Source organism: Narcine bancroftii, chromosome 5 (assembly GCF_036971445.1).
Source record: "Narcine bancroftii isolate sNarBan1 chromosome 5, sNarBan1.hap1, whole genome shotgun sequence".
NCBI classification, from domain to species: domain Eukaryota; kingdom Metazoa; phylum Chordata; class Chondrichthyes; order Torpediniformes; family Narcinidae; genus Narcine; species Narcine bancroftii.
Window position 1 is genome coordinate 144067410 of NC_091473.1, and position 27506 is coordinate 144094915.

The following is a 27506-nucleotide window of genomic DNA, read 5'->3' on the forward strand; positions in this document are numbered from 1 at the left end:
TAAGAGATGCAGAAATATAAAGACAAACACAGCTAGAAAATAACTAGAAAATTTCCGGCCTTCTCATGTTAACTGACATTTGATCTCTCAAGTTGCTTGGCCTCTTTCTCAGTAGTGGAGAGGGTCAAGAACTTCAAATTGCTGGGTGTCAACTGGACACTCAGGAATATGAAGTTCGTGACCTTCTCCACTACTGATGAGGTCTGGTGTTCCCCTGGCTTCCTCCTGAAGTCCACAATCATCTCCTTGGCCTTGCTCACGTTGAAAGCACAGGTGGGCTGACACCACTCAACGAGCTGATCCTTCTCCCTCCCTCAATTTCTGCAGGTGGCGAATCTCACAGCAAACTAAATGCAGTTTCGTGTCATAGGGCATCTTTTTTGATTGTACAATAAAAAGAACTTTGAATCACTCCCACTGGGGTTTTATTTTTAGCTCATCCGGCTGATGTTGCTCCAGATTCCATCACCTGCAGGCTCCCCGGTGAATCCACTGGCTATCGAGCCCGGGAGAGGGTTTCCAGCCGAGGGCTGGGCGGGGACGGGACGGGGCTGGGCGGAGACGGGACGGGTCTGTCCTGGGACGGGACCGGAGAGGGCTGGGTTGGCGCTGGGCTGGGACAGGACGGGACCGGACGGGGCTGGGGCTGGGACGGGGCTGGGGCTGGGGCTGGGGCTGGGACTGGGACTGGGACGGGGCTGGGCTGGGACGGGACGGGGACGGGGACGGGGCTGGGCTGGGACGGGGCTGGGCTGGGACGGGGACGGGGCGGGGCTGGGCACGGGGCTGGGGACGGGGACGGGGCGGGGACGGGGATGGGCTGGGACGGGCTGGGCTGGGACGGGACGGGGCTGGGCTGGGCTGGGACGGGGCGGGGCTGGGCTGGGCTGGGCCGGGGGCGGGGGACGGGGCTGGGCTGGGACGGGCTGACCGCAGCGAGAGGGAAGGGGTTAAGACAAGGTGGCAGAGGTCCACGTGCGTCTGGGTATATTATTAAAAGCTAACAGCTGAAGAAGCCGGATCGCGTGGAATGCGGCAAACAGTGAGCGAGCGAGACTTTTATGGAAACTTGCTGTTTGGTCGGGGGGGGAGAGGCGTCATTTTACCCAAACGCCATTCAGACTGGCCGGCGGCGACTGAAGGCTGCGCGGCGGAGTCGGACCCACTCTGTGGATTATCGCAGGGAAGGCAGCGTGGAGCGAAACGCAATTCAGTCCTGCCAGAGGTAAGCCCAGCGCTGTAACGGGGGAGCAGAGAGCGTCAGCACAGGGGAGAAGGGGAGAGGAGAGAGGGAGAGAGGGGAGAGGAGAGAGGGAAGAGGGAGAGAGGGGGAGAGGAGAGAGGGGGAGAGGAGAGAGGGGGAGAGGAGAGAGGGGGAGAGGAGAGAGGGGGAGAGGAGAGAGGGGGAGAGGAGAGAGGGGGAGAGGAGAGAGGGGGAGAGGAGAGAGGGGAGAGGGGGAGAGGAGAGAGGGGGAGAGGGGGAGAGGAGAGAGGAGAGAGGGGGAGAGGAGAGAGGGGGAGAGGGGAGAGGAGAGAGGGGGAGAGGAGAGAGGGGGAGAGGAGAGAGGGGGAGAGGAGAGAGGGGGAGAGGAGAGAGGGGGAGAGGAGAGAGGGGGAGAGGAGAGAGGGGGAGAGGAGAGAGGGGGAGAGGAGAGAGGAGAGAGGAGAGGGGGAGAGGGGGAGAGGAGAGGAGGAGAGAGGAGAGAGGAGAGAGGAGAGAGGAGAGAGGGGGGGAGAGGGGGAGAGGGGGGGAGGGGGGGGAGAGAGGGGGAGGGAAAGGGAAATATTTGGGGTAGGAATTGGAGTCTGTTTCTGTTTTTAAAATTGCGAGTTAGTTCTGTTTAAATGCCGGGTTTGGAAACCCACTCGTGCTTTTAGCTGGTTAAGACCCTCAGTGTTGAAGGTGATTATTACAACCCCCCAGTATAGTAGAGGGCAGTGTCTGTCAAGTCGCTCAGACCCGGCTCGAGGTGAGGTGTGTGATGAGTGATATCCGTGTTCCTTTATCCCTGGACCCTCACTGCCCTTGTCCCCAGCACGAAAATAGGTTGTATTTCTGGTTTAAAGAAAAAGAAATTGGACGGGGTCCCCCATAGAGAAGAACTTCATTTTGTGCTTTGGCAGTTGTTTGCGGCTCGGAAACGACTCTTCATGGTCACGTTGGACATTCCGCTCGTCCAGGGATTATTGAGCGCTTCTCCTTCCAAAATAAAGCCTCTGAGATCTTTCTCCTGGGTGGGAATGTGCAGGGGCATTTAAATTGGCCTTTAATCAGGCACATGGATATTTCTGGAGGACGCACTGCCCTCTCCCGAAGTTTGGGGGTGGGGGGGGGGGGCACCAATGACCGGACAGGGTCCCTCTCTTCTGTCCAGTTCCGCAAGAGCCGGACTTGGTGCTGGGATCCCTGGTCGGCTGCAGAGACCTTTTTTTCCTCTCCAAAATTTATGGTCTTGAACCAGTCACGAAATGAGTTGTTTTGAGGCAACAGCGGGAGGCAAACCTTCCTATAAACCACCTTCCCAAAATAAATAGATAGAGACGGTGCCCGAAAAGTCAAAGTAAGGCGGTGTCTTGGGTTTATGGATCATTCAGGAGTCCAATGACAGTGGGGAAGACGTTAGCAAGGTGAAGGCAGGGGAGGGTGGGTGGGGGGGGGGGGTGACACAGAGATTGGGGGGTGCCCTGAATACATTACCAGGGGTGGGAGTGAAGGCTGGTACAAAAGAGACATTCAATACTCTGCCACATGCATGTAAGGCAAATAAGAGGGTTGTGGGGGTGAGGTCTGGAAGGGATATCAGTGGTTCTCATCCTTTTTCTTTCCACTCACATCCCTACACATTGGGGCTCTGTGGTTAGTAAGGAATTGCTTAAGGTGGGATATGAATGGGAAGAAAAAGTTGGAAAACTACCATTTTAATTGTACCTAATTGACTCGTTATGAGCACGGTTTCATAGCTCCAAAGGAAATGACAATTTTTCTCAAGCAAAATATGTCAGTAACAATGGGGTCTAGAGCAGTGATTCACTAACTTCCCTTCCCACCCACATCCCACCTTGAGCAATCCTTTGCTCATCACAGAACCCTGATTAGGTGGTTTACTCATCCCTCATTGTTACGGGGGAAGATTACAGTGATGAGGTTGGAGTGGATGTGTTATGGGGTAATTATAGTGATGGGGGTGGGGGGATGTGTTACAGGGGGAGATTACAGTGATGGGGGATGTGTTACAGGGGAGATTACAGTGATGGGGGATGTGTTACAGGGGAGATTACAGTGATGGGGTTGGGGGGGATGTGTTACGGGGGTGATTACAGTAATGGGGTGGGGGATGTGTTACGGGGCAGATTACAGTGATGGGGTTGGGGGGGCATGTGTTACAGGGTGATTATAGTGATGGGGTGGGGGGATATGTTACAGGGGGAGATTACAGTGATGGGGGATGTGTTACAGGGGAGTTTACAGTGATGGGGTTGGGGGGGATGTGTTACGGGGGTGATTACAGTAATGGGGTTGGGGGATGTGTTACGGGGGAGATTACAGTGATGGGGGATGTGTTACGGGGGTGATTACAGTGATGGGGTTGGGGGGGATGTGTTACGGGGGTGATTACAGTAATGGGGTGGGGGATGTGTTACGGGGCAGATTACAGTGATGGGGTTGGGGGGGCATGTGTTACAGGGTGATTATAGTGATGGGGTGGGGGGATATGTTACAGGGGGAGATTACAGTGATGGGGGATGTGTTACAGGGGAGTTTACAGTGATGGGGTTGGGGGGGATGTGTTACGGGGGTGATTACAGTAATGGGGTTGGGGGATGTGTTACGGGGGTGATTACAGTGATGGGGTTGGGGGATGTGTTACGGGGGAGATTACAGTGATGGGGGATGTGTTACGGGGGTGATTACAGTAATGGGGTTGGGGGATGTGTTACGGGGGAGATTACAGTGATGGGGGATGTGTTACAGGGGAGATTACAGTAATGGGGTTGGGGGATGTGTTACCAGGGGAGATTACAGTGATGGGGTTGGGGGGGATGTGTTACGGGGGTGATTACAGTAATGGGGTTGGGGGATGTGTTACCAGGGGAGATTACAGTGATGGGGTTGGGGGGGATGTGTTACGGGGGTGATTACAGTGATGGGGGATGTGTTACAGGGGAGTTTACAGTGATGGGGTTGGGGGGGATGTGTTACGGGGGTGATTACAGTAATGGGGTTGGGGGATGTGTTACGGGGGAGATTACAGTGATGGGGGATGTGTTACGGTGGAGATTACAGTGATGGGGTTGGGGGGGATGTGTTACGGGGGTGATTACAGTAATGGGGTTGGGGGATGTGTTACCAGGGGAGATTACAGTGATGGGGGATGTGTTACGGGGGAGATTACAGTGATGGGGGATGTGTTACGGGGGAGATTACAGTGATGGGGGATGTGTTACGGGGGAGATTACAGTGATGGGGGATGTGTTACGGGGGAGATTACAGTGATGGGGTGGGGGATATGTTACGGGGGAGATTACAGTGATGGGGGATGTGTTACGGGGGAGATTACAGTGATGGGGGATGTGTTACGGGGGAGATTACAGTGATGGGGTGGGGGATATGTTACGGGGCAGATTACAGTGATGGGGTGGGGGGATCTGTTACGGGGAGGTTACAGTGATGGGGGGATGTGTTACGGGGAGGTTACAGTGATGGGGGGATGTGTTACGGGGAGGTTACAGTGATGGGGGGATGTGTTATGGGAGATTACAGTGATGGGGGATTTTTTACGGGTGAGATTACAGTGATGGGGTGGGGGATGTGTTACGTGGGAGATTACAGTGATGGGGTGGGGGGATGTGTTATGGGGGAGATTACAGTGATGGGGTTGGGGGGGATGTGTTACGGGGGTGATTACAGTGATGGGGGATGTGTTACAGGGGAGTTTACAGTGATGGGGTTGGGGGGGATGTGTTACGGGGGTGATTACAGTAATGGGGTTGGGGGATGTGTTACGGGGGAGATTACAGTGATGGGGGATGTGTTACGGGGGTGATTACAGTAATGGGGTTGGGGGATGTGTTACGGGGGAGATTACAGTGATGGGGTTGGGGGGGATGTGTTACGGGGGTGATTACAGTAATGGGGTTGGGGGATGTGTTACCAGGGGAGATTACAGTGATGGGGGATGTGTTACGGGGGAGATTACAGTGATGGGGGATGTGTTACGGGGGAGATTACAGTGATGGGGGATGTGTTACGGGGGAGATTACAGTGATGGGGTGGGGGATATGTTACGGGGGAGATTACAGTGATGGGGGATGTGTTACGGGGGAGATTACAGTGATGGGGGATGTGTTACGGGGGAGATTACAGTGATGGGGTTGGGGGGGATGTGTTACGGGGGTGATTACAGTAATGGGGTTGGGGGATGTGTTACCAGGGGAGATTACAGTGATGGGGGATGTGTTACGGGGGAGATTACAGTGATGGGGGATGTGTTACGGGGGAGATTACAGTGATGGGGGATGTGTTACGGGGGAGATTACAGTGATGGGGTGGGGGATATGTTACGGGGCAGATTACAGTGATGGGGTGGGGGGATCTGTTACGGGGAGGTTACAGTGATGGGGGGATGTGTTACGGGGAGGTTACAGTGATGGGGGGATGTGTTACGGGGAGGTTACAGTGATGGGGGGATGTGTTATGGGAGATTACAGTGATGGGGGATTTTTTACGGGTGAGATTACAGTGATGGGGTGGGGGATGTGTTACGTGGGAGATTACAGTGATGGGGTGGGTGGATGTGTTACGGGGGAGATTACAGTGATGGGGTGGGGGGATGTGTTATGGGGGAGATTACAGTGATGGGGTTGGGGGGGATGTGTTATGGGGCAGATTACAATGATGGGGTTGGGGGGATGTGTTACAGGGGAGATTACAGTGATGGGGTTGGGGGGATGTGTTACAGGGGAGATTACAGTGATGGGGTTGGGGGATGTGTTATGGGGGAGATTACAGTGATGGGGTTGGGGGGGATGTGTTATGGGGGAGATTACAATGATGGGGTTGATGTCTGGGGATTGTGTTACAGGGCTAGGTATATTACAGCAATGGTGTGATGGAGAGACTTGTAATAAAGGTACAAGTTTTATATATCGAGGTCAGTGTGTGAATCAATTTGGGTCAACGAGCTGAAGGCTGATGGGTAAATGGGACTGTGAAATGCATTCTGAGTAGCAGTGCTGGGCTGCACCAAGTTTATGGGCTAAAGGAAGTGAGAGTTTGGCTAAATTAAGAGCGTCGGGGTGAAGGTGGGTAAATGGGGAGGACGGCAGCTCTGTCTGAAAAGGCTCTTTGGAGGGTGATGCTCAAAACCAGGTTGGAAAAGCTTTGAGACTTGAGGCAGAATTCTGCAATTTTAACATGGCTCAAATAATCTGCTTGCATACTCCCATTTGATATTCTTGTTGCCCAGACATCTTGTCGGCCTCTTAACGTAAGAGCTCTCAGCCTGTGTTAACTTTACATTGATTAGACAACTTGGAAGATTTTATAATGTCAGTGGGATTTTTAAAGAAATATTTGCAGTGAACAGAAAATGTTGGTGATACTCAGCAGGCCAGACTGCATTTGCGGGGGGGCGGGTGGGAAACTCCTTGTATGCAGGACTTTTAACGTATTGCAGCAACTTAATACCATATAACCATATAATACCTTCACACCATATAACAATATCATGCGGTTGATATACCTGATATTTCCAGTGTCCACGTGCCAGAGGAAAGACAGTTTATTTGGCACATTGGACTTGGAATGATTAGCAAGATTCTTGGGAGAACCTAACACTTTGGCTCAAGCATACATATAGCCTTGCTAAGTCGAAGGGCAAGTGCACATTTATACAGAGTATAGAGCAGGGATGGCCAAACTTGCTTTACATAAGAGCCACATTAAATAAACTTCAGATATTTGAGAGCCGCCAGACATGGGGGAAAAAAATCTTACAATTACATTTTAAGAGGTTTTGTATAAATATTAAGAAATACATGTATGTAATAATACTTTTCATGCATGCAGTTTTTAAATTGCTAATTTGTATTAGTTTCAATAATCAAAATATATGTATACAAACCAAATATTTTCAAAATCTTGACTGATTATAGTGAGCTTGCATCTTGGCTGTGAGTCGTTGAAAATCCATCTGATGTTTTATCAAGACTGTATGAATTAGCACTGTTGAGTGTTGATTTGTAAGGGGCCTTGGGAGCTCTGATGGGAGGGCGGCTGGGACGTGATGGCTGCGGGGGGAGGGGAAGAAAAGATGCCTTTAACCCAGATGCTGGGTGATTTCACACTCTTGCGCTTTCTCCCCGACGGGTGGTTTCCTGGGTGCGACAGGTCCGTCAGTAAGCTGGCTGCCTTTCCAAGGCAGCGGGAGATGTGGTCCACGGAGGGTAGGGGAGTTTGTGTGATGTTCTGACGAAGTAAGGCAAAGTCTGAGCAGAGCCTAAACATGAATGTAGCCGGATGTTCTACGTGAAAAGTGCAAGAAGATACATAACTAGGAAAATGCAAGGATCCAAAAAGAACAAGAGAAGGCAGCTAAGGTTTGAGTCACCTGATCCCCATTTACAAATCACTTTGTGCAATATATGAAAGCGAAATCCCTCCTTCATGAATCCCCCATTCAGGATTTTGGCCTCCAGAAAGCAAGCATAAAGGTTGTTTGACAGGTTGAGCATACCCAGCCCTGGGAACTAAGTATTTGCAATATACGAGTTCTACATTCAGCATGTACAAATGTAATACAAAAATCTCACTCAGTTTAAGGATCATTTTTCCATCATAATTCTTCCAATTTTTCATTTGTTTTAAAATGATATTGATTGTAGTTTATATGGTAAATATGATTTATAACCTTCCACATGGGCAATTGGAATATCTATTTTTCTTGTATCTTTGGCATAGTTCTTGACCTTGTACAGTTATTGTACTGTATTCCTTGGACTTCAGAAGAATGAGGGGGGACTTCATAGAAGCACTTGGAATGTTGAACAGCCTGGACTGAGTAGATGTGGCAAAGTTGTTTCCCGTGGTAAGGGAATCTTGGACAAGAGGGCCCAATGTCAGGATTGAAGGGTGTCCATTTAAAAACCGATGTGGAGGAATTTCTTTAGCCAGAGAGTGGTGAACTTCTGCAATTTGCTACCACTGGCAGCCATGGAGGTCAAGGCGTTGGGTGTATTTAAGGATGAAATTGATAAGTGTCTGAATCCAAAGGGTATCAAAAGCTATGGAGACAAGACAGGGGAATGGGGCTGAGTGGGAGAATGGGTCAGCTCATGATGGAATGCTGGAGTGGACTTGGAAGGGCTGAAAGGCTCTTATATTTTGTGGTCCATTAAGGCCTTTTAATAATGTTTAGTTCATTTTAACTGGACATTGGCTTTCTCAATGCAGTTCTGATTGTGAAGTCCCTTCCAGCATCTAGACCAATGGTTCTCATTCTCTTTCTTTCCACCCACATACCACTTTAAGCAATCCCTATGCCATAGGTTCTCTGTGATGAGAAAGGGATTGCTTAAGGTGGTATGTGGATGGAAAGAAAAAGTTTGAAAACCACTGTTTTAATTGTCCCTCATTGACTCGTTATGTGGACGGTTTCAGAACTCCAAAGGAAATGGGCCAATGACCATTTTTCTCAAGCAAAATATTTTAGTAACAATTGGGTCTAGAGCAGTGATTCTCGACCTTCCCTTCCCACTCACGTACCACATTAAGCAATCCCTTACTCATCATAGAACACCGATGGCCTAGAGAAAAACACACAAATATGATGGAGAAACTCAACAGGTCAAACTGTGCCTTTATGCAGTAAAGGTAAAGATGCATCAACAACGATGAGGGGCTCGAGCCCAAAACGTTGGTGATATATCTTTACCTTTGCTACATAGAGGCACTGTTTGATCTGCTGAGTTTCTTTGCCATTTGTGTGTCTATTTTTTCACTGAACCATGGAGTCAACAGAATCCTGTGTTTTGCCACCAATGGCATAAGGATTAAAATGGTACGTGAGTTGAAAGGGAAAGCTGAGAACCACTGCTCTAGACCCAACTGTTACTGAAATATTTTGCTTGACATCTAGACTTTCTGTGCAGAGAAATCAGGAGGAGGGGCTTAGAAGGGATATGAACCAAGTGCAGGCAAATGAGACTTGCCCAGAATCGGAATTTGGTAGGCATGGATTAGATGGGCCAAAGGACCAGTTCTGCGCTGTATGACACCAAGTGTTGGGCTTGAGTCTTCAATATCATTTCCAACATGCACACCACTGTTCAAACAGATGCACGAGAAAGCCCTTCCTTTGTTGCTTCAATGAAAGAAAGCAGTGACTCGCATTTATTTTGCATCTTCCACATTTACTTGAATGCTCTCGAGTTCTTGCAACTAATAATGTGTGTAGCTGTTATTTTATAAATACACGTGGTGTTCATGTTGCATGTAGCCAGGCTTCCCAAGCTGCATTGAGATCAACAACTGGGTAATCTGCTGTGGTGGAATTGTTCAGACGCTATAACTGTTGACCACCTCATTATCAAAATAAAAATGCTGCAAATACTCAGCAGGGCAAGGCTGTATCTGGAATGAGAAACAGAGCTAACGTTTCACGCCTGTTCTGACAAAGGGGCTTAGATCAGAAATCTTGGCTCCATTTCACTTCCCATGGATGCTGCAGTATTTTCTGTTTTATTTAATTTCCGATTTCCACATCAACAATCTCGCATCTTTTGGGATGGGGGTGGTGGGGGAGGGGGGGGTGGGGAATGTATATTGAACAAACCACTGGGTAGAACTCCACAGGAATGTTGTCAGACAAAGTGTGACGTGATGCTACATGAGCAGGTGTTCAGCTGGAGGCAAATCCACGGACACTCTGTGAGTCTGAATGGACTCCCTTTAGCTTCTTTCCCCCTTGCTGCATGGGGGCACCAGGCGAAACTAAGGGCAAGTCTTTGTCTGCCTCAAGGCAGGCAGAAGACCATTTTGTGCAATGTTACATTTTCTGTGTTATTCCATGACAATACAGGAATCTTGGATGGCTGATTGCTTGGTCAGAGTAGTGTTGAGGAGCATTGTAAAGGATGGGAGAAAGAGATGGAAAGGCAAAAATACAGAGGGTGAATTGAGCAGCTTGGATCGCTGAAGGCACAACCGCCAATGGCAGACTGTTGGAAATTAGGGACAAAATTGACAGGTAACGTTCAATTCATCGTGCACTGCAGTGCTCGGAGTTCCGGAAACTGGAAGAACAAGGGGAACAAAGGAATTGATTAAAAAATATGAGAATTCTAAATTTGACATGTGCAAAGAGGTGGAGTCTTTCTCTGACTGCTGGGGGCACCAGGCAATGCTAATGGCTGATTTTTGTCAGACTTGCAGCAGACTAAACGCAATTTTGTGTAATATTACATTTCTGTTTATTAGGGGGCTCTAGGACAAGAGAGCACAACTCAGGATAAAAGAGCGTCAATTTAAAACAAATGTGGAAAGTTTCTTTGGTCGGAGGGTCGTGAGTCTGTGAAACTTGTTGTCACAGGCGGCTGTGGAAGCGAGGTTGTTGGGTGCATTTAAAGCAGAGATTGACAGGTTATTGGTTAGTCAGGGCATCAAGAGTTATGGGGAGAAAGCCCAGAAGTGGGGCTGATAATGGATCGGGCCATAATTAGAATGGCAGAGCAGATTCAATGGATCTACTTCTACTCAAAATCTTTTGATCTTATGACAATGGATGGTTTCTGCTTCCATGATGTAGACATTGGTAAATAGTTAGCACATGACATTGCCATCCATTAATTCAGCTGTTCTTGTGACAGAAATAAGTGATAGAAGAGTCACCCACCGAACTGTCTTGGGCTCATCATTCCGACCAGACATGTGTCACAGCTCTGTTCCATCAGGTTTCTGAAATAGCTCGAGGAGAATTCCTTTGGATGTGTTCATTTAGCTGACTTGTCAGGAAGCCTTGACATACCTTCCAGCTGTGCACATTAGTCTGATACTTCGTGGTTCTGAAAGACGCGACCACTTCCAATTGAGTTTGTATCTATCAGCTGTGGACCTTAAGGTAAAAATTTCAATGGGGCTGGCGAAGGAGGATTTAGATTTTAGATTTAGACTTGGATAAATACAGGGCATTTCGGCTGCCCAATTAACCTACAACCCCTGGTACGTTTTGAACGGTGGGAGGAAACAGGAGCCCCTGGGGAAAACCCATGCAGACATTGGGAGAATGTACCAACTCCTTACAGGCTGTGCGGGATTTGAACCCCGATCCTGATCACTGAGATTTCACCGTGTCCCCGGCAATCAACAAGGCTGACAATACCCATCTCAATAGCTGTGCTGTGTGCATGGGTGTACGACTGCTGGAGTTTATATTTAGCCCCAATGGAGGCTCTAAATTACATTTAAATTATTTTTAAAATTTACAACATGGTAGAAGCCAACACTGGCCATCATGATCTGTGCTGGCCTATTATACCCAGCCAGGAAGGAGTTGGTAACATTTGGTAATCATTAACTCTGAAGGTACAGTCCTTCCCAGTAATCATCCCTCAAGATGCAAAATGGCCTATCAATTGGCCATCCTGGACTCTCTCCTCAGAACTGGATGGCAGACCTTTCCCCTCTGCTGTACTTTAGGATTCCACTTTTAAACCTCCCTGCTTCCATCATCTTTCTCTGCCTCCAGACTGATCTCAAAAAAAGTGCACTCTTGTACAGCAGCAGTCTCCTTTAAGTAAAGATTTAAGAACGTTGTTCACTAGACTGAGATCTGGAATTGAAGAGTTGCAAGGCTCTCCATGCATCTGCAGCAGAATTCGATTGAACCATGTAAGATCCCATGGGGCCATGACACAGGATGTTACTAGTACAGTACAATGGTCCTCAACTTTTTTCTTCCCACTCACATAAGTAATACTGATGCCATCGGTGCTCTGTGATTAGTAAGGGATTGCTCAAGGTGGGATGTGAGTGGGAAGACCCAATTGTGACTGAAATATTTTGCTTGAGAAAAATTGTCATTGGCCCATTTCCTTTGGAGTTCTGAAACCGTGCACATAACGAGTCAATAAGGGACGATTAAAACAGTGGTTGTCAAACATTTTCTTTCTACCCACATATCACCTTAAGCAATCCCTTACTAACCACAGAGCACTGATGGCGTAGGAAATACTTAGTGCTATGTGAGTGGAAAGAAAAAGGTTGAGAACCACTTAGAACTAGGAGTTACAGATTTTATTTTGAATATTTTATTTTTGATTTTTACAGTCAACAAATCCAATTGAGAGAGATTATATATAAACACACACATGTGTTAATCCTATTCCTTTACTTCCCTCCCCATACAATTGATGAAGCAATCAGTAAATGTGTATTAATACAGAATCAATTAACTACCTTTCTTCATAAAACCGTCTTCATCATCTTCTTGTATGTGGTGCAAATTAATCAAACTGAGCGCCAGTATAACTCAAATAAGATTTCCATATTTTAACAGATGTGTCATAATTCTTCCTTGTATTGTAAGAGATCTTCTCTGCTTTCCATATACCATTGTGAGGTTAACTGGGAGTCAGTCTTCCATGAAACGGCTACACACTTCCTGACTATACAGCTAAGGTGACCTTCACAAAAGAAATTTGGCAACGTGATATTTCAGTTACGAAAGCACCAATGTCTCCCAAAAGATACGCTTCTGAATCTTGTGGAAAATTCACTTTTGTAATTTTCTTAAGAATGTCCCCCAAATTCAGATTATGGGAAAATTTTGGGTTACAAGGTGGATAAGAGTGAAATTATGTCTTTAACAAATGAGGATTATAGACAAGATCAACAAGGAAGTCCATTCAGGTGGCCAGAAGGAGGCATAAAATACTTCTGAATAAAAGTACTTGAAAAATTTATGTAATTTGTACAAACTTAATTATCTCCCCTTCCTCCGGATGATTGAGGAGGATCTAGCTAGATAGAGAACTTTGCCTAGAACATTGACAGGAAGGATTGCAAGACTGCAATATCTTTTTCTCTTGCCCATTTCATTAACCCAGAGCTTTTTTAATGTACTTAATGAAGGTGTCAGGAGGTTTCTATGAAATGATAAGGGGGCTAGAATCTCCATGGAGAAATTAAAATGGGATTATAATTTGGGGGGTCTAAAATTACCTGATTTTAAAAAAAAATATATATATATATTGGGCAGTCTCAGTCAAGTTTAGTGCATAATTTTTTCATGGAGAGATGATCCCATCCTAGGCACACATCGGGCTATATTTGATAGTTGAACAGATAGCAGAAGAATTTATTTATTTACAAATTGAATACTAAATTAATGTCAAAGAAACCAAATAACCCTATACTAAATTATATACTGCAAATTTGGGGAAAAAAATAAGTCTATGTATTGGATTAAAAATTGGGATATCTCCAACAAAGGATTTGACCCAAAATAATTTAATTCCTTTGACTATGGGTAATGAAATCTTGGACATCTGGTGCCAGAAAGGGATCAGATATATTGAGGATTGTTATATACAAAGGCATTTTATGACATTTGAACAATTAAGAAATAAATACAATTTGTCTACAAGAACATTCTTCTTCTATGTGCAACTAAAATCTTTCCAAAGGGGAAAATTGGGACCAGATATGATTTTGCCTAGATGTGACAACATGGCGATTCTAACTCGACAGGGGAATGTACATAAATTTGCATCTTGAATATATATTAAATCTTCCAAAGTGAGAGCCCAAAACTGAATTACATAGATCTAGGGAGTGGTTCTCAGCCATTTTCTTTCCACTTACATACCACTTTATGTAATCCCTATGCCATCGGTGCTCTGTGATTAGTAAGAGATTGCTTAAGGTGGTAAGAAGGAGGTTGAAAATCACTGATCTAGGGAGAGGTGGGAGTCAAACTTGGAAACAGAAATTAACAAAGTGGTGGTAAGATTTGTGTGTGAACAGTATGACTGGAATCATTAATACCAGATATGAATTGGTGGAATATAATTTCTTACACCTCACTACAAAAATTATATCAATCAAAATCTGAATTTTTTGGAAATGTGCTTTAGAGGTTGGAATTTTTGTCCACTCCACCTGGCTATGTACAAAGGTAAAGACTAGGAGTTACTTTTTTTTTTAAAAAAAATGGTTGTATCTTTAAAAATGTAGACACACACAGTAACAGGCCATTTTGGCCCAGGAGTCCTTGCCGCCCAGTTTACACTCAATCAACTTATAATTTCAGTACATTTCAAACGGTGGGAGGAATTCTGAGCTCCCGGGTAAAACCCAAGCAGACACGGGGGAAACTTACAAACTCCTTGTAGACCATGCGGGATTCAAACCCCAGTCCCATTTGCTGGCGCTGTAAAGGCATTGGACTAACAGTTGTGCCTACGTTGTCCATAGGGGGTACAGATGAGGTTTAATGTTTTCTTTGAGGATTATGAATCTTTGGAATTTTCCTCCTCAAAGTGTGGCAGAAGTGGAGTCCTTAAATAACACACGTGTTAACTCCTTTGGAGTTGCTGTAATGGCAGTATTGCCGCTGGTGTGAACCTAGGAGAGGCAACACTGTTCCGAAGGGTTTGTCCACCCATTCCTAATGCTGGCAGCTCTATACTGGCGTTAAATAGCCTGTGAGAAGAGCCAATGGTGTTTTTAAACTAAATTCCTGCAAGCATGGGTCTTTGCCCACATTAGCAGTGTCTGTGCTGGCAGCAGATGCACTCTGGGGTACAGCGGGCTTGTACAACGCACCAGGACCGGGGAGGACACTGTCTGTTGAGGAAAAAAAAGCATGGAAGATGACCCTACAGGGCAGTGACCACAGCCACAGACCAACAAGGCTGGAGGACCCTTACAGGCAGCAGGTGACTTCAGGTTGGGGGACCCGCATGAGCTGAGAGCTGAAGGCTCATGGGAACCAGTCTGGATTCAAGAGGGTGCTGAGGGCAAGAAGGGCTCCTGAAGGGCCTGAGGTGCTGAATATCATTGGTTTGGATCTGGAACTCGGGTTGCTGGTAGATCAAACAGGATTCTGTGAGGGAACGAGAGCTTTGGATGTGAATTCACAGAGCTTCAGTAACTCTAAAGCGACTCTTATGCTTCTCTTTCTCCCTTGCTGTAAGATCCACAAGGCAACACTATGGTGAGGAGTGGAACACGAAAATCTCAGATGCTGTGTTGCAGGCTTCTGTTATTTTTACCTTGTGTTATTTTTAGTAAAATTACTTTGTGGGTTTGAACAGGGAAAGACACTCATAGATAACAACATTTTTAACAGACAGCCTGGCACATAATTCAAAGGGTGTAAACCGCATTTTGTTCTCGATTGTTTAAAGAGAAGGCTTATGATTTATACTTTTGGGAAATTTAAACTGAAACCAGTATTGATCAAGCAAGTCATGTGATTGAGACACTTGGGGGAAAAAAGCAGCATTGAGTTTATCAGAAAGTCATCTGGAAAGACAGAATTGAAGTGATCTTTGAAGAGCTGGTCACTTCTGCTCTTTCTCTTTGTCAGGGGAGCTGTGATCTACTGTGACCAATCTAATGGTCATTTCAAACCCTTGTCTGGGTTTGTGAAAGCATTGAGGAAGTCACAAGTATAACCCTTCTGCAAGGAAGAGGGGAGTTGTGACAAATCATTCGTATGAAGCAACTTGACAAGAATTTGAGTTTTGAGAAGTCTGATGACTTGGTGTTTCACCTACTTGATCATCAGTTTAAAAGTCTGAGTCACAGAATTTCTAAGACTGAACTTTGAATTGACTTTTCAGAATTGTGCCCAAGTTGTAATGGTTTGGATAATGTGTGCACACACAGTTGATTCAATTAAATTTAGACATACAGCACAGTAACGGGGCATTTCTGGCCACGAGTCTGTGCTACCCAATTAACCTACAACCTTGGTACATTTTGAAAGGTTGGAGGAAACCGGAGCCCCCAGGGAAAAACCAAACCACACAGGCACAGGGAGAACATACAAACTCCTTACAGACAGCATAGGATTCGAATCCTGGTCCCAATTACAATGCTGTAAAGGGATTGCGTTAACTGCTATACCAACTGTGGTGTCCTTCATTAAGGAGAAGGTAATTAAACAGATGAGGGAGAATGGAAGGGAAGAATAAATTGTGGAGTTACTGAAGTACGGTGACAGGATACTTCTGTGGAGTTATCACGCGTGTTGACCTGTCGGGCCAAATGGTCTGTTCAACGTTGTAGGTGCTATATATCATTTGCTGCCAGTGAGAAATGGTCATTCTTTCCTTTGCATTTGCAAATTAAATAATTCCATTAAGAGAACAGACTTCATAAATCTTGCTGCTACTCTCTTGAAATGATGAGACTTATTTTCGTTTATGTAGAGATCTGCATATTCCCAAATGTCCCTGAACTGGATCTTCTCAGAAGGGAAATAAGAATCAACCAAATTCCTGTGTGACTACAAACTCCGGCCACATAAGATTAGCTGATGTCCTTGTCTTAAGGACATCAATGAACCAGAGAACTTTATCGGGTTTAAAAAAAAATGCCCAGATTACTTAGCCACCTCTATTTAAATCTGTCAGTAGCCAAAATGGAATATGAACTGCTTAGCAGTCCAAGCCTCCAGATATTAAGCTGTTATTCTGGACCAAAGGATAATCTAATTGTTTTGGATGTTCACTGAATTTGATGGGGGAGGGAGTTTCATGTTGGGACAACATTTGGGCCATTTGGAGAGGAATCACAAAGCCCTTCAAGGCAAGGATGATAGAAGTCTGGAAGTTCATAATCCATTAGTATCACAGATTTAAGGAAGCAGTGAAACGATGGTGGGACTGTACTTTGAGTTTGCAGGAATCAATATTGACAAAGATATTTCTAAGATGTAAGAATTTGAACTGCTTGCACCTGCATTATCAAGTTTTGTGGCACAGAAACAGGGCCTTCAGCCCAAGTTGTCCTTGCCAATAAAGTTGTCTGTCCAGACTGGTCCAGTTTGCCAGTGGCTATAATCTGTGAGGTGTCTGAGGTGGTTCGGTACATAATCTAGGCTTCTATAGTTGTACCCTGGAGAGCATTTGGCTGGTTGCTTCATTACCTGGTATGGAGCCGTCTGGATAAGAAAAAAATTCTAGAGGGTTGTTAGCTTGGCCTGCGACATTACGGGCACCAGACTTCACTCCACTGAGGACAGCAACGTGAGGCAGTCTCTTTTTTTAAAAAAAAAGCAGCATCTATCCTCAGACCCCTCCCACCACCCAGGCCATGCCCTCTTCACTCTGCTTCCATGGTGGTGGGGGGTGGGGGGGGGGAGGTACAAGACCCTGAAGATGAACACTCAGTGGCACAAGGACAGCTTCTTCCCCGCTGTGATCAGATTCCTGAATAATCAATGAACCAAATTAACTTTTGTGCACTTTTATTTTAAAAAAAATATTGTTGTAAGGTGGTGTAAATGGATTAGATAAGCTTCAAATTTTTTTACATTTCTCATAATGGATCGATATCTGCATAAAAACGAGATATTTTAAGTTTGGACATAGGAGTTCTGTGGACCACCTTAAATGGTAATCCAGAGTGACTTGCACAAAATGAGGAATCATTCATCAACCAGAGTTGAGTACCAGTCTTCACCTGAAAATGTGGATTCCCATGTAGATAGGGTGGTGAAGAAGGCTTTTGGTATGGTGGCCTTTATCAATCATAGCATAGAATATAGGAGTTGTGAAGTGATGTTGAGACAGTTTAAGGCATTGGTGAGGCCAAGTTTGGAATATTATGTGCAGTTCTGGTCTCCAAATTGTAGGAAGGATATCAATAAAGTAGAGAGGGTGCAGGGAAGATTTACTAAAATGTTGCCTGGATTGCAGTATCTAGAATACAAAGAAAGATTGAGTAGACTGGGTCTTTATTCATTGGAGCGTAGAAGGTTGAGAAGGGATTTGATAGAGGTATTTAAAATTATGAGGGGGATCGATAGAGTAGATGTAAATAGACTCTTTCCCCTTGAGGGTAGGAGAGATTGGAATGAGGGGTCATAAGTTAAGGGTTGGGGGCAAAACATTAGAGGTAACATAAGAGGAAGCTTCTTCACTCAGAGAGTGGTGGCTGAGTGGAATGATCTTCCGGAAAAGGTGGTTGCAGCAGGGTCAATTTTCTCATTAAGAGAGGGATGGATGAGTACATGGATGTGAGGGGACTGGTGGGTTATGGAGAGGGAGCAGGTAGGTGGGACAAGTGGAGTTCACTTAAATTGGTGTGGACGAGAGGGTCCACGATGGCCTGTTTCTGTACTGTAATATGGTTATGTTCAAGTCTCGCTCGCAATCGCCCTTGATCCCAGCCATGGGAACTGAATTTAAATCTAATAACTTGTTATAAATACATGATGTTAATCACCATGAAACTAAAACTGTAAATTTAAAAAAAAATAGATCAAGAATATTAGTCTTGAAAATTCAAGGGAAGTCCAAAAGCTGAGACTGAACAAAGTGTTTAATTTGTAAATATCTTTTTATTTATATTTAAAAATAAGTGTATTTGTAATATTAAATTTAGCTGATAATTGTTTGAAAGAGACAAAATTATCTAACAAAAGATAATTAAAACTTTGGATACCTATTCCATGCCATTCCTTGAAACCTGCATCCAATAAGGACACTTGAAAAAGATGGTTATCTATAATAGGACTAGACAGTGTTACAAGATCAAACCAGCAATCACAAAGAAGGCATATCACACAGGGGTAAAGATGAACAATTACTTTATTAACAAAAAATTCACCTTCAAACTTTAATTTTAAAATCCCCCTTTTATAACAATGCCCACTGGTTACTATGCAAATTTCTATAACAATGTAAAACTAATAAGTTCCCCAGCCTAAATATAACATATATGTAATTAAATTCTAAGTTATATTTCTAACCAGCCCACAGAAAAACTTAGACACAAAGCAAACACAAAACACACAAGACTCACAAAACTTCAATCTCAACAGAAGCAAAGATCACTAACAAAATTCAGTTTGTTTGGTAAACTGAAGCCAAAAGATGCGAGCATGCGTGCAATTCGAAGTTGTCTTGTGTTGCTTCCAGAGAGGGGAACCATGGCTTGATCCAAACCCTTCTGGCTTCCTTCGGAATGTCCATCCTTTTTGAAATCCCAACATTCTAAACTGTCCTCCAGACCATGACTCATGCTTTGGGCCTCCTTCCACTCCACAGCACCCCCCAGATCCAGAAATTTCTAGATCATTTTCTGCACATGCTCAGTCTGTCTCCCACTCTCTCAGCAGTCCACCTTCACCTTGGCTCTCTAAGGCAAACTCACTTTTTAACATAGCACAACACATAGGCCAATACACAACACAGAACTCTGTAACAAGAGTGAAAAACCATTTAATTCCAAAGAATGTTCTAAATGGACCCCAAATTCTCCACCTATTTCTCATTAACGGATTAGATGTTTATTTGGAAAAGGAAAATGGCTAAAAATATCCTAGATCAACAATTCTTAAGATTAATTTGGAACCTTCCCCGTTAATTGCTGTTTGATTTTTCTTGTGATTCAGATAAACGCATCTCAGCAAAAAGTTTTAGCTCTTGCCCTCGTTGATAGCCTGACGAGCAATCTCACTGAGACGGAAAGATGATTCATCCCCTACTCGTAAACAGTGGTTATATGACGTAATGGCCTATTTAGGTTTAGAGAAAATTAGATACAATATCAAAGATAGAAAGTTCCAATTTATGAAATTCTTGGAAATTTTTTTATAATTGGAAGAATTAACAATGACTACATTTCAGTGATTCGTTGCCTGTTCTCCAGGGGTCACCAGTGGTTCCACATTGATTTTTTTTTAAATTAATTTATAGGTAACCTTGATTAGAGGGAGGGGATGGATTAGATTTAGCTTTCGTTTTTATTTTAATACGTCATTTAAACAAACAGGTTTAACATGGTCGCATAGATCAAATGTCTTTGAGGTATTGTAAGGAATTATTGTTGTAGTTGCATCTACTTTTTTCCATTGGCTTTTTGTACATGGTCAATAATACACAAATGAATTATTATGCATTTATCAATTCTGTATTTATGCTTGTATGTTAAACTCAATAAAAATATTTTTTTAAAAAAAGAGAGTGAGGTGGTGCTGCAAAATGCTGAATTTCGTGACTTGTTCATGACAAATCATTCCTCTGGCAGATTGTTCCATGTACCCTCCACCTTCTGATTGAGAATGTGGCCCATCTGGTCTAATGATGCTTCTCCCTCAAGTGTGTTCAGGCTGTGGCTCCTATGGTGGGGGACAATCCTTCGTGTTCACCTTGCTCAAGGAATGTCGTATCTTGAGGATGTCACCCCCTAGTTCTAGCACACTCCAGCAAGGAGAAGCCTCAGTCCTGCACCCAACCTCTCTGGCCCTGTTGGAATTTTGAGTTTTAATGAATTAAAACATGGAGCAGCACAGGCCCCTTGGCCCATATGGGCTGGCTGAACATGATGCCCAAATTAAACTCGTTCTCTACTGCTTACGTGTGATTCATATCCCCCTATCCCTGTATAATCACCTACCTATCTAGATGCCTATCTTTATTTCCACCTCAATGTCTGGCAGTCCATTCCAGGCACCCACCACTCCATGTATATTAAAAAAAAACTCTTGTCTCTCACATCTCCCTTCAGCTCTCCTTGCCTTCACCCCCCACCCCCATCATAACCCTTTGAACTCCAGTTATTTTTAACCTTCCATAATATGTACTCTGAACTGGGTCCTTGGGTAAACTACCAGAATGAACCAGCTGGTGGCTGGGTATAAAACCAGTCCCAGAAAACAGGGACATGGAGCATATGCACTTTTTGGTCGTCCCTGAAAACGGGGACATGAAGTCCAAAGGGTTAAGTGTATGTCCTCTGGTCTTACCCTGGAAAACTATTCTTACTGTACATTATCAATGCCTTGTAATTTTCTGAGCCTCTATTGCATGGGTGGCCAATCTTTTTAACTTTTAAATTAGATGTACACCACTGAGACAGGCCATTTTGGCCCATGAGTACGTGAGAGTGTAGGTTAATTGGGCAGCACAGACTTGTGGGCTGAAATGGCCTGTTACGTGCTGTATGTCTAAATTAAAAGTTTGGCCACCCCTGCTCTAGCAGGTTTCCATTCCAGAGAAAACAGCCCAGGTTTGTTCAACTTCTCCCTGTGGCTCATACCCTCTAATGCAGGACTCCTCTCATTCTTCTAAACTGCCATGAGTTTAGGGGAAGCTGTGGGAATACTAACCTGAGCCTTTCCGATTGGGCAGAGAGGAAAGTCTAACCACATCCGGCAGTTATGCTGAAGGAAACATAAATGGGACTTGAAGATTCAGTACAGTACCTTCCAGCACTACTATTTTCAGAACCTGGTGTTAACTAAAGGCATGGACTAATATCTAGGTCAGTGCATAATGCTTCTTCTCAGCTACCCTAATTAGTTGGAATTTGATAAGGATGTGCAGAAGGATTCGGCTCCACTTGTGGTCTAAAGTTAATACGTGAGTGAGAGGATTCATAGCGAAGACCCTTGTTTAATCCATGCAACGTCAATTCTGCTGTGAAAACAGGTCATAATGACGATATTAACAGGTCCACATATTTTTTCAGATTTATTGTCTGAGTACATGCATGACATCACGTACAACCCTGAGATTCTTTTTCCAGTGGGTGAGGCAGAATTATCACTTATTGGCATTGCAAAAAAAAAACTGCTCAATATACACATGAACAAATAAGTGAATGTAAATAAATGTTAAAAAATCAACAGAGTCCTTAATGAGTAACTGATTGAGTTTGTTGTTGAGGAGTCTGGTGGTGGAGGCGGTTCCAGACCATGTTGCTGTGAGTCTTGCAGCACCTTGATAGGTGGATAAGCCTTGGATACTCCTGAAACAGGAGGTCATAGGTTCGAGCTCTGCCCAGTGGGCATGTGTAGCTAATGTCCACTAAAATTACAGTGGAGTTGTCGATGTCTCTTTGGAGGTGGTGCCTTGCAACATGGTGTAAAACTGAGCCCGACATCCACACAGTATGGAACAAGATCCCCCCCCCCCCAACTCCCTCCCAGCGCTGAACATTTCCAGCACTTTTGTGTATTGCACTCGACCCCAGCATCTGCAGAAGTTCTTGTTTCGTTCCAGCTGAAGTCTCTTCCCTTTTGCCTGGATTTGGTTTTATCCTTCTAAACTGTTGCTATCGATGTACCTATCCTTTGAACATTCTGATTGTCCTTGCCAACCCTTCAGGAAGGTGTGAAAGATTCTATGGCAATAATGGATGAATGGAAGAATTCTGCCAACAATCCAGATGTCATTGATCTTGTTTGCTGATTACAGAAAGTTGCTGAGTGAGGTTGGCTGGTACATTTGACTGTACAACCATAGTGACCATAGTTTCCAAATATCTATGCAGTTAGCTCATTGCAGGCATTCTTAAGATATGATAAAATGCTGTTGAAATGCAAGAATTCCACTCTTTGCCAGTTAATTGGAGATGCTCACACATTCACAGCTTGCAGGTAGGAGATCCCTCTGTAGTTCGACCAGGTGAAGCTTGTTTTATTGCATTTCTCATTTGGCCACACCTCTTTGTGCAGTTTGAATGAGACGCCATTTACAGAGAACATAACATGTGGAATTATAGTATATTTATCATTGGATTGATCTGTTTGATATTTTTAAAAAAAAAGGGTAGAGTGTGCAGTATATTTAGACATATAGCAAGTTCCATTATTGTCACAATATAACAATTACAGCATGGAAACGTGCCAATTTGTCCCTTCTTGTCACACTGATCCAAGTCCCCTCCTCTAATCCCTCTTGCCAGCACTCTGCTCATATCCCTCCATCTCCCTCCCATCCATATACTTATCCAACTCTTTCTTAAATGACAAAATTGACCCTGCCTCCACCACCTTTCCTGGAGGCCCATTCCACACAGTAACCACTCTCTGAGTAAAGAAGATCCCCCTCATGTTACTCTTGAACCTTTGCCCGTCAACTCTCAACCCATGACCTCTTGTATCCATCTCTCCTACTCTCAATGGGAAAAGCCTTTCCACATCAACTCTATCTATCCCTCTCATTATCTTAAACACCTCTATCAAATCCCCTCTCAGCCTTCTACGTTCCAAGGAATAAATACCTAATTTGCTCAATCTCTCGTATTCCAGATGGTGAAACCCAGGCAACATTTTTGTAAATCTTCTCTGCACTCTCTCTATCTTGTTAATATCCTTCCTATAAATCGGTGACCAGAACTGCACACGGTACTCTAAATTTGGCCTCAACAATGCCTTGTACTTCCCAACTCCTATATTCTTTGCACTGATTTATATAGACAAACATACTAAAGGCCTTCTTCACCACCCTATCCACATGCGCTCCTACCTTCAGGGAACAGTGCACCGTTATTCCTAGATCATTCTGCTCCACTGCATTCTTCAACGCCCTCCCATTTACCAGTGTCCCTGATCAGAACCTGTTCCTCTACACAAGTACACACACATGATCTCTAAGAACTCTTTCCATCAATTTACCTCCCACAGACGTCAAAGTTACAGGCCGATAATTTCTAGGCTTGCTCCTCGAACCCTTTTTAAACAAAGGAACCACATGCGCAACACGCCAATCCTCCGGCACTATACCCGTTGTCACATTTGTGGCCCGAAATGTGAAGTTAATAAAACATTAAACACAAGTTTTATCAGGTAAACTTCCCAGTGGCTTTTATTCTCCCGTTTCCTTTGTTCTCTTGCTTGTGTTCTTATCTCTCCCCCATACCACGTGACTTCCGGTACATCTCATACATATTCATTATCATGACATCCCTCCTTTAATCAGAAATAAACTTTACCTTCACTTACCAATATCCCTCGGAAACATACAAATATCGTAACTAATGGTAATACTATAACTCAACTACATAAAGTTTACTTCCTACAGCACTCATACATGCACTTTATGATATAAGATTAAAATACTGTCCCAAAGTTCTTATTAAAACTATAGCACAAAGTCTTCGTATCGTTTGGGCACTTTCCGGTTTCGTTTCGGCCTGCCTGCGATATTGTCGTCGCTTCTCGGTTGTTCACTCTCAGCGTCGGAAATACTGCTCACCACGGCTTCGGGTGTTTCTGGCGCTCTAGTCACTTCATCAGGAGTGCTGGTAACTGCCTCTGGAACATCATCAGGTTTCTCAGTTTCAGCATCTCGTATTGGCCTTTCAACCTCTTCGCTCGATGTATCTCTGGACTGGTACCTTTTTACACCTGATACATTTCTCTTATACAGGACTCCAGTCGGAGTCCACTTCTGGATACGACAGTATAGGGTTGATGGTAATAAGGTGTATCTAGCTTACCACCAGTTTCATGCCTCACTAGAACATTATCTCCTGGCATGATGTCTGAGTACTTGGCTCCACGTTTCGAATCTGTGTACAGCTTTGCTGCACCTTTCTTTTCAGCATCGTGGTCCCTCATCTCCTGGTCGTCTCGGATTTCCTTTATTTCTGGCATTTTTGTGTGGATTTTTCTCCCAAAAAATGCTTCTGCAGGACTTTTTCCAGTGGTTGCATGAGGCGTTGCTCGATAGACAGCCACATAAGATAACAATGCTTCTCGCCAATTTTGTCCTTCTGCGTGTGCAATCCTCAATCGTTTTTCAATGGACTGATTTTGTCTCTCTACTTCTCCATTGGCTTGCGGCCATTTCGGAGTTACTTTATGATGGTGGATACCTGTGGTCCTCATGTATTCCGCAAATGTCTCTGAAATGAATTGTGGACTATTGTCAGAGTATAATGTAACAGGTAATCCATATCTTGCGAATATCTCTGCTAACGCTTCTATTGTTTTTTCAGTGGTTGTGGACTTCAACACCACGTACTCATAGTATCTGCTGTAGTAATCTATCACTACCATAATTGATTCACCCGTCGGTAAAGGTCCAAAAAAATCAACAGCTACGTCGATCCATGGTCCTGTCGGAAATTGCGTACTCCGGATCGGTTCTGGCGGATTACTCCTACTTGTGATTTGACATCCGTGACAAGTTTTAACGAATTTCTCTGCGTCTTTATCACAACTTGGCCACCAAACCTTGGTTCTGAGGTTTTGCTTGGTACCAACAATGCCTAGGTGTCCTTCATGCGCTAAGGATACGATCTTCGGTCTCAATCTTTGCGGAATCACCAATCTGCAACCTCTTAATACACACTGTCCGATGCAACAAAGTTCGTCTCTAATGAGAATGTAAGCCTTGTGAGTACACTTGTCCCATTGTCCACTCTGTATGCATTCTCTTACTTCCATGAGTTCTGGATCACCTTCGGATTCTCTCTCGACCTCCTTCGTAGTCGCAGCTTTCGGTGTCGCCTGAATAGCTACAAAGCGTACAAAGCTCTCAGTTTCTGTTCCCAATTTTGACTTGGATTGTGGACCACCATCCTTCACCAATCTGGACAGCGGATCAGCAATGTTTGCTTTCCCTGTAATGTGGATTACTTTATATTTGTAGGGTTGTAATCTGAATACCCATCTCTCTATTCTGGCACATGGTTTGGATCTAGGTGCATAGATCACCTCTAATGGCTTATGATCTGTGATGAGTTCAAATTCAATGCCGTACAAATATGCATGGAACCTCTCACAGGCCCATACAAGTCCGAGTGCTTCTTTCTCTGTCTGAGAGTCTTCTTTCCACATTAGATAACGATCTGCTGGCATAGGCAATGATTCTTGGTCCTCCATCATGCATCTGGACCAACACGGCTCCTAAACCAACCGGGCTGGCATCCGCTATGACTTTGGTTGATGCCGCCGGATCATAATATCCAAGAGTTTTTGCATCTGTCAGGTTTTGCTTCAGCGCTGTGAACGCTATCTTCTGTTCAGATCCAAAATGAAATGGTACACCTTTCCTGGTTAGTTTCCTTAGTGGTTCTGCCACTGTAGCGAAATTAGGAATGAACTTTGCACAAAAATTAACCAATCCCAGGAAACTCCACCTCTGTTGCGTTCTGAGGTGCACGTGCCTCTGCAATAGCTTTCACCTTGGCCTCTGCAGGGTTTAGTCCTTCCCGTGTAAGTCTGTGTCCCATGAAGTCCATTTCTGACACACCGAACTGGCACTTGTTTCCATTCACGGTAAGGCCTGCCTCCTGTAGTCTAGATAGTACACGCCTCAACCGTTTGTCATGCTCTTCCTTCGTTGGTGCATGGACTATGATGTCGTCAGAAATGTTGGCAACCCCAGGAATGCCTTGAATCACTCGATGGATTTCATACTGGTAGATCTCCGAAGCTGCATTAATTCCAAATGATAGTCTCTTGTAACGATACAATCCACAGTGAGTCACAAATGTTGTTACATCTCGGGAACCCGGATCCAGCTCTAATTGATGATAGCCCCATTTCAGATCAATTTTTGAGAAAACCTTGCTGGTAGTTAGTTCTTGAAGTATTTCCTCCACTGTTGGTATAGGGTGTCGTTCTCTAATTATAGCTTCATTGGCCATTCTCATGTCAACACATAGTCTTATGTCATCCTTTGGTTTGGGCACAATCACTACGGGACTGACCCATTGTGTCGAATGTTCCACCGGTTCAATAATGTCTTGTTCCATCAATTCTTTAATTTTGGCTTTGACTTTCCCACGAAGTCCAAACGGAGTTCTGCGCACTGGTTGCGCCTTGGGTTTGACTGTTTCATCTACCGCTAGCTTCAATTGTCGACCTTTCAGCTTTCCTACTCCTTGGAAGACTGCGGGGAATTCTTGCTTCATATCCTCGTATGACTGAATTGAATTGACACAAGCTCCAATATGAAGTATTGCCAGGTCTTGTGCTGTGCTTCTACTCAGCAATGGTTCTCCCCTCTCTTCTATGACCATAAACTCTGCTTCGGTGTACTTATCTCCAGCTTCAACAGTTGCAGTAAAATATCCAATGGTCTGCAATGGCTTGGTTGCTGTGTATGGATACAGTTTCTTGGAACACTTCTTTGAGGTACAGATGATCTTTTTCCTTTTCAACTTCTCCCATAAATGTCGATCAATCACATTACTGTCACTGCCTGAGTCTACAATGACCTGCACTGTCACTCCACCAATGATCACTGGGACCTTCTCATGATGTACTTCATTCAACGTAAATTGGTAACAACTCTGTTCCTCCTGGGTATCATCATCGTCACCGTCTATCTGGCGAATGGTATCTTTCTTTCCAGGATACTTTCTTTTCCCCCAGGCTTTGCCTTTGGAAGATGTACTCTTCCTCTTCTGGTCTGCATTGGACTTGCTTTTGCACTTCTTTGCAAAGTGGTCCTTACCTCCACACTTTCTGCAAACTTTGCCTTTGGCCGGGCAATATGGGTCTTTTCCAAAGTGACCTCGGTATCCACATCGA

The 27506-nt window shown here is 44.5% G+C and overlaps 1 protein-coding gene across 7 annotated transcripts in view; it reads left to right on the forward strand.

Annotated features, from left to right (window-relative positions):
- Positions 1-951: 951 nt before the first annotated feature.
- The window catches only part of nexn (nexilin (F actin binding protein)), a 112221-nt gene continuing 85666 nt past the window's right edge, over positions 952-27506 (forward strand). For 2 of the 7 annotated variants that reach the window (XM_069939316.1, XM_069939314.1), the window contains exon 1: positions 953-1225. The gene's annotated coding sequence lies outside the window, so the exon portion shown is untranslated. Of the gene's footprint in view, positions 1226-27506 lie in introns of all 7 variants that reach the window. The other 5 variants (XM_069939320.1, XM_069939317.1, XM_069939318.1 and 2 more) reach the window with 4 other exon arrangements.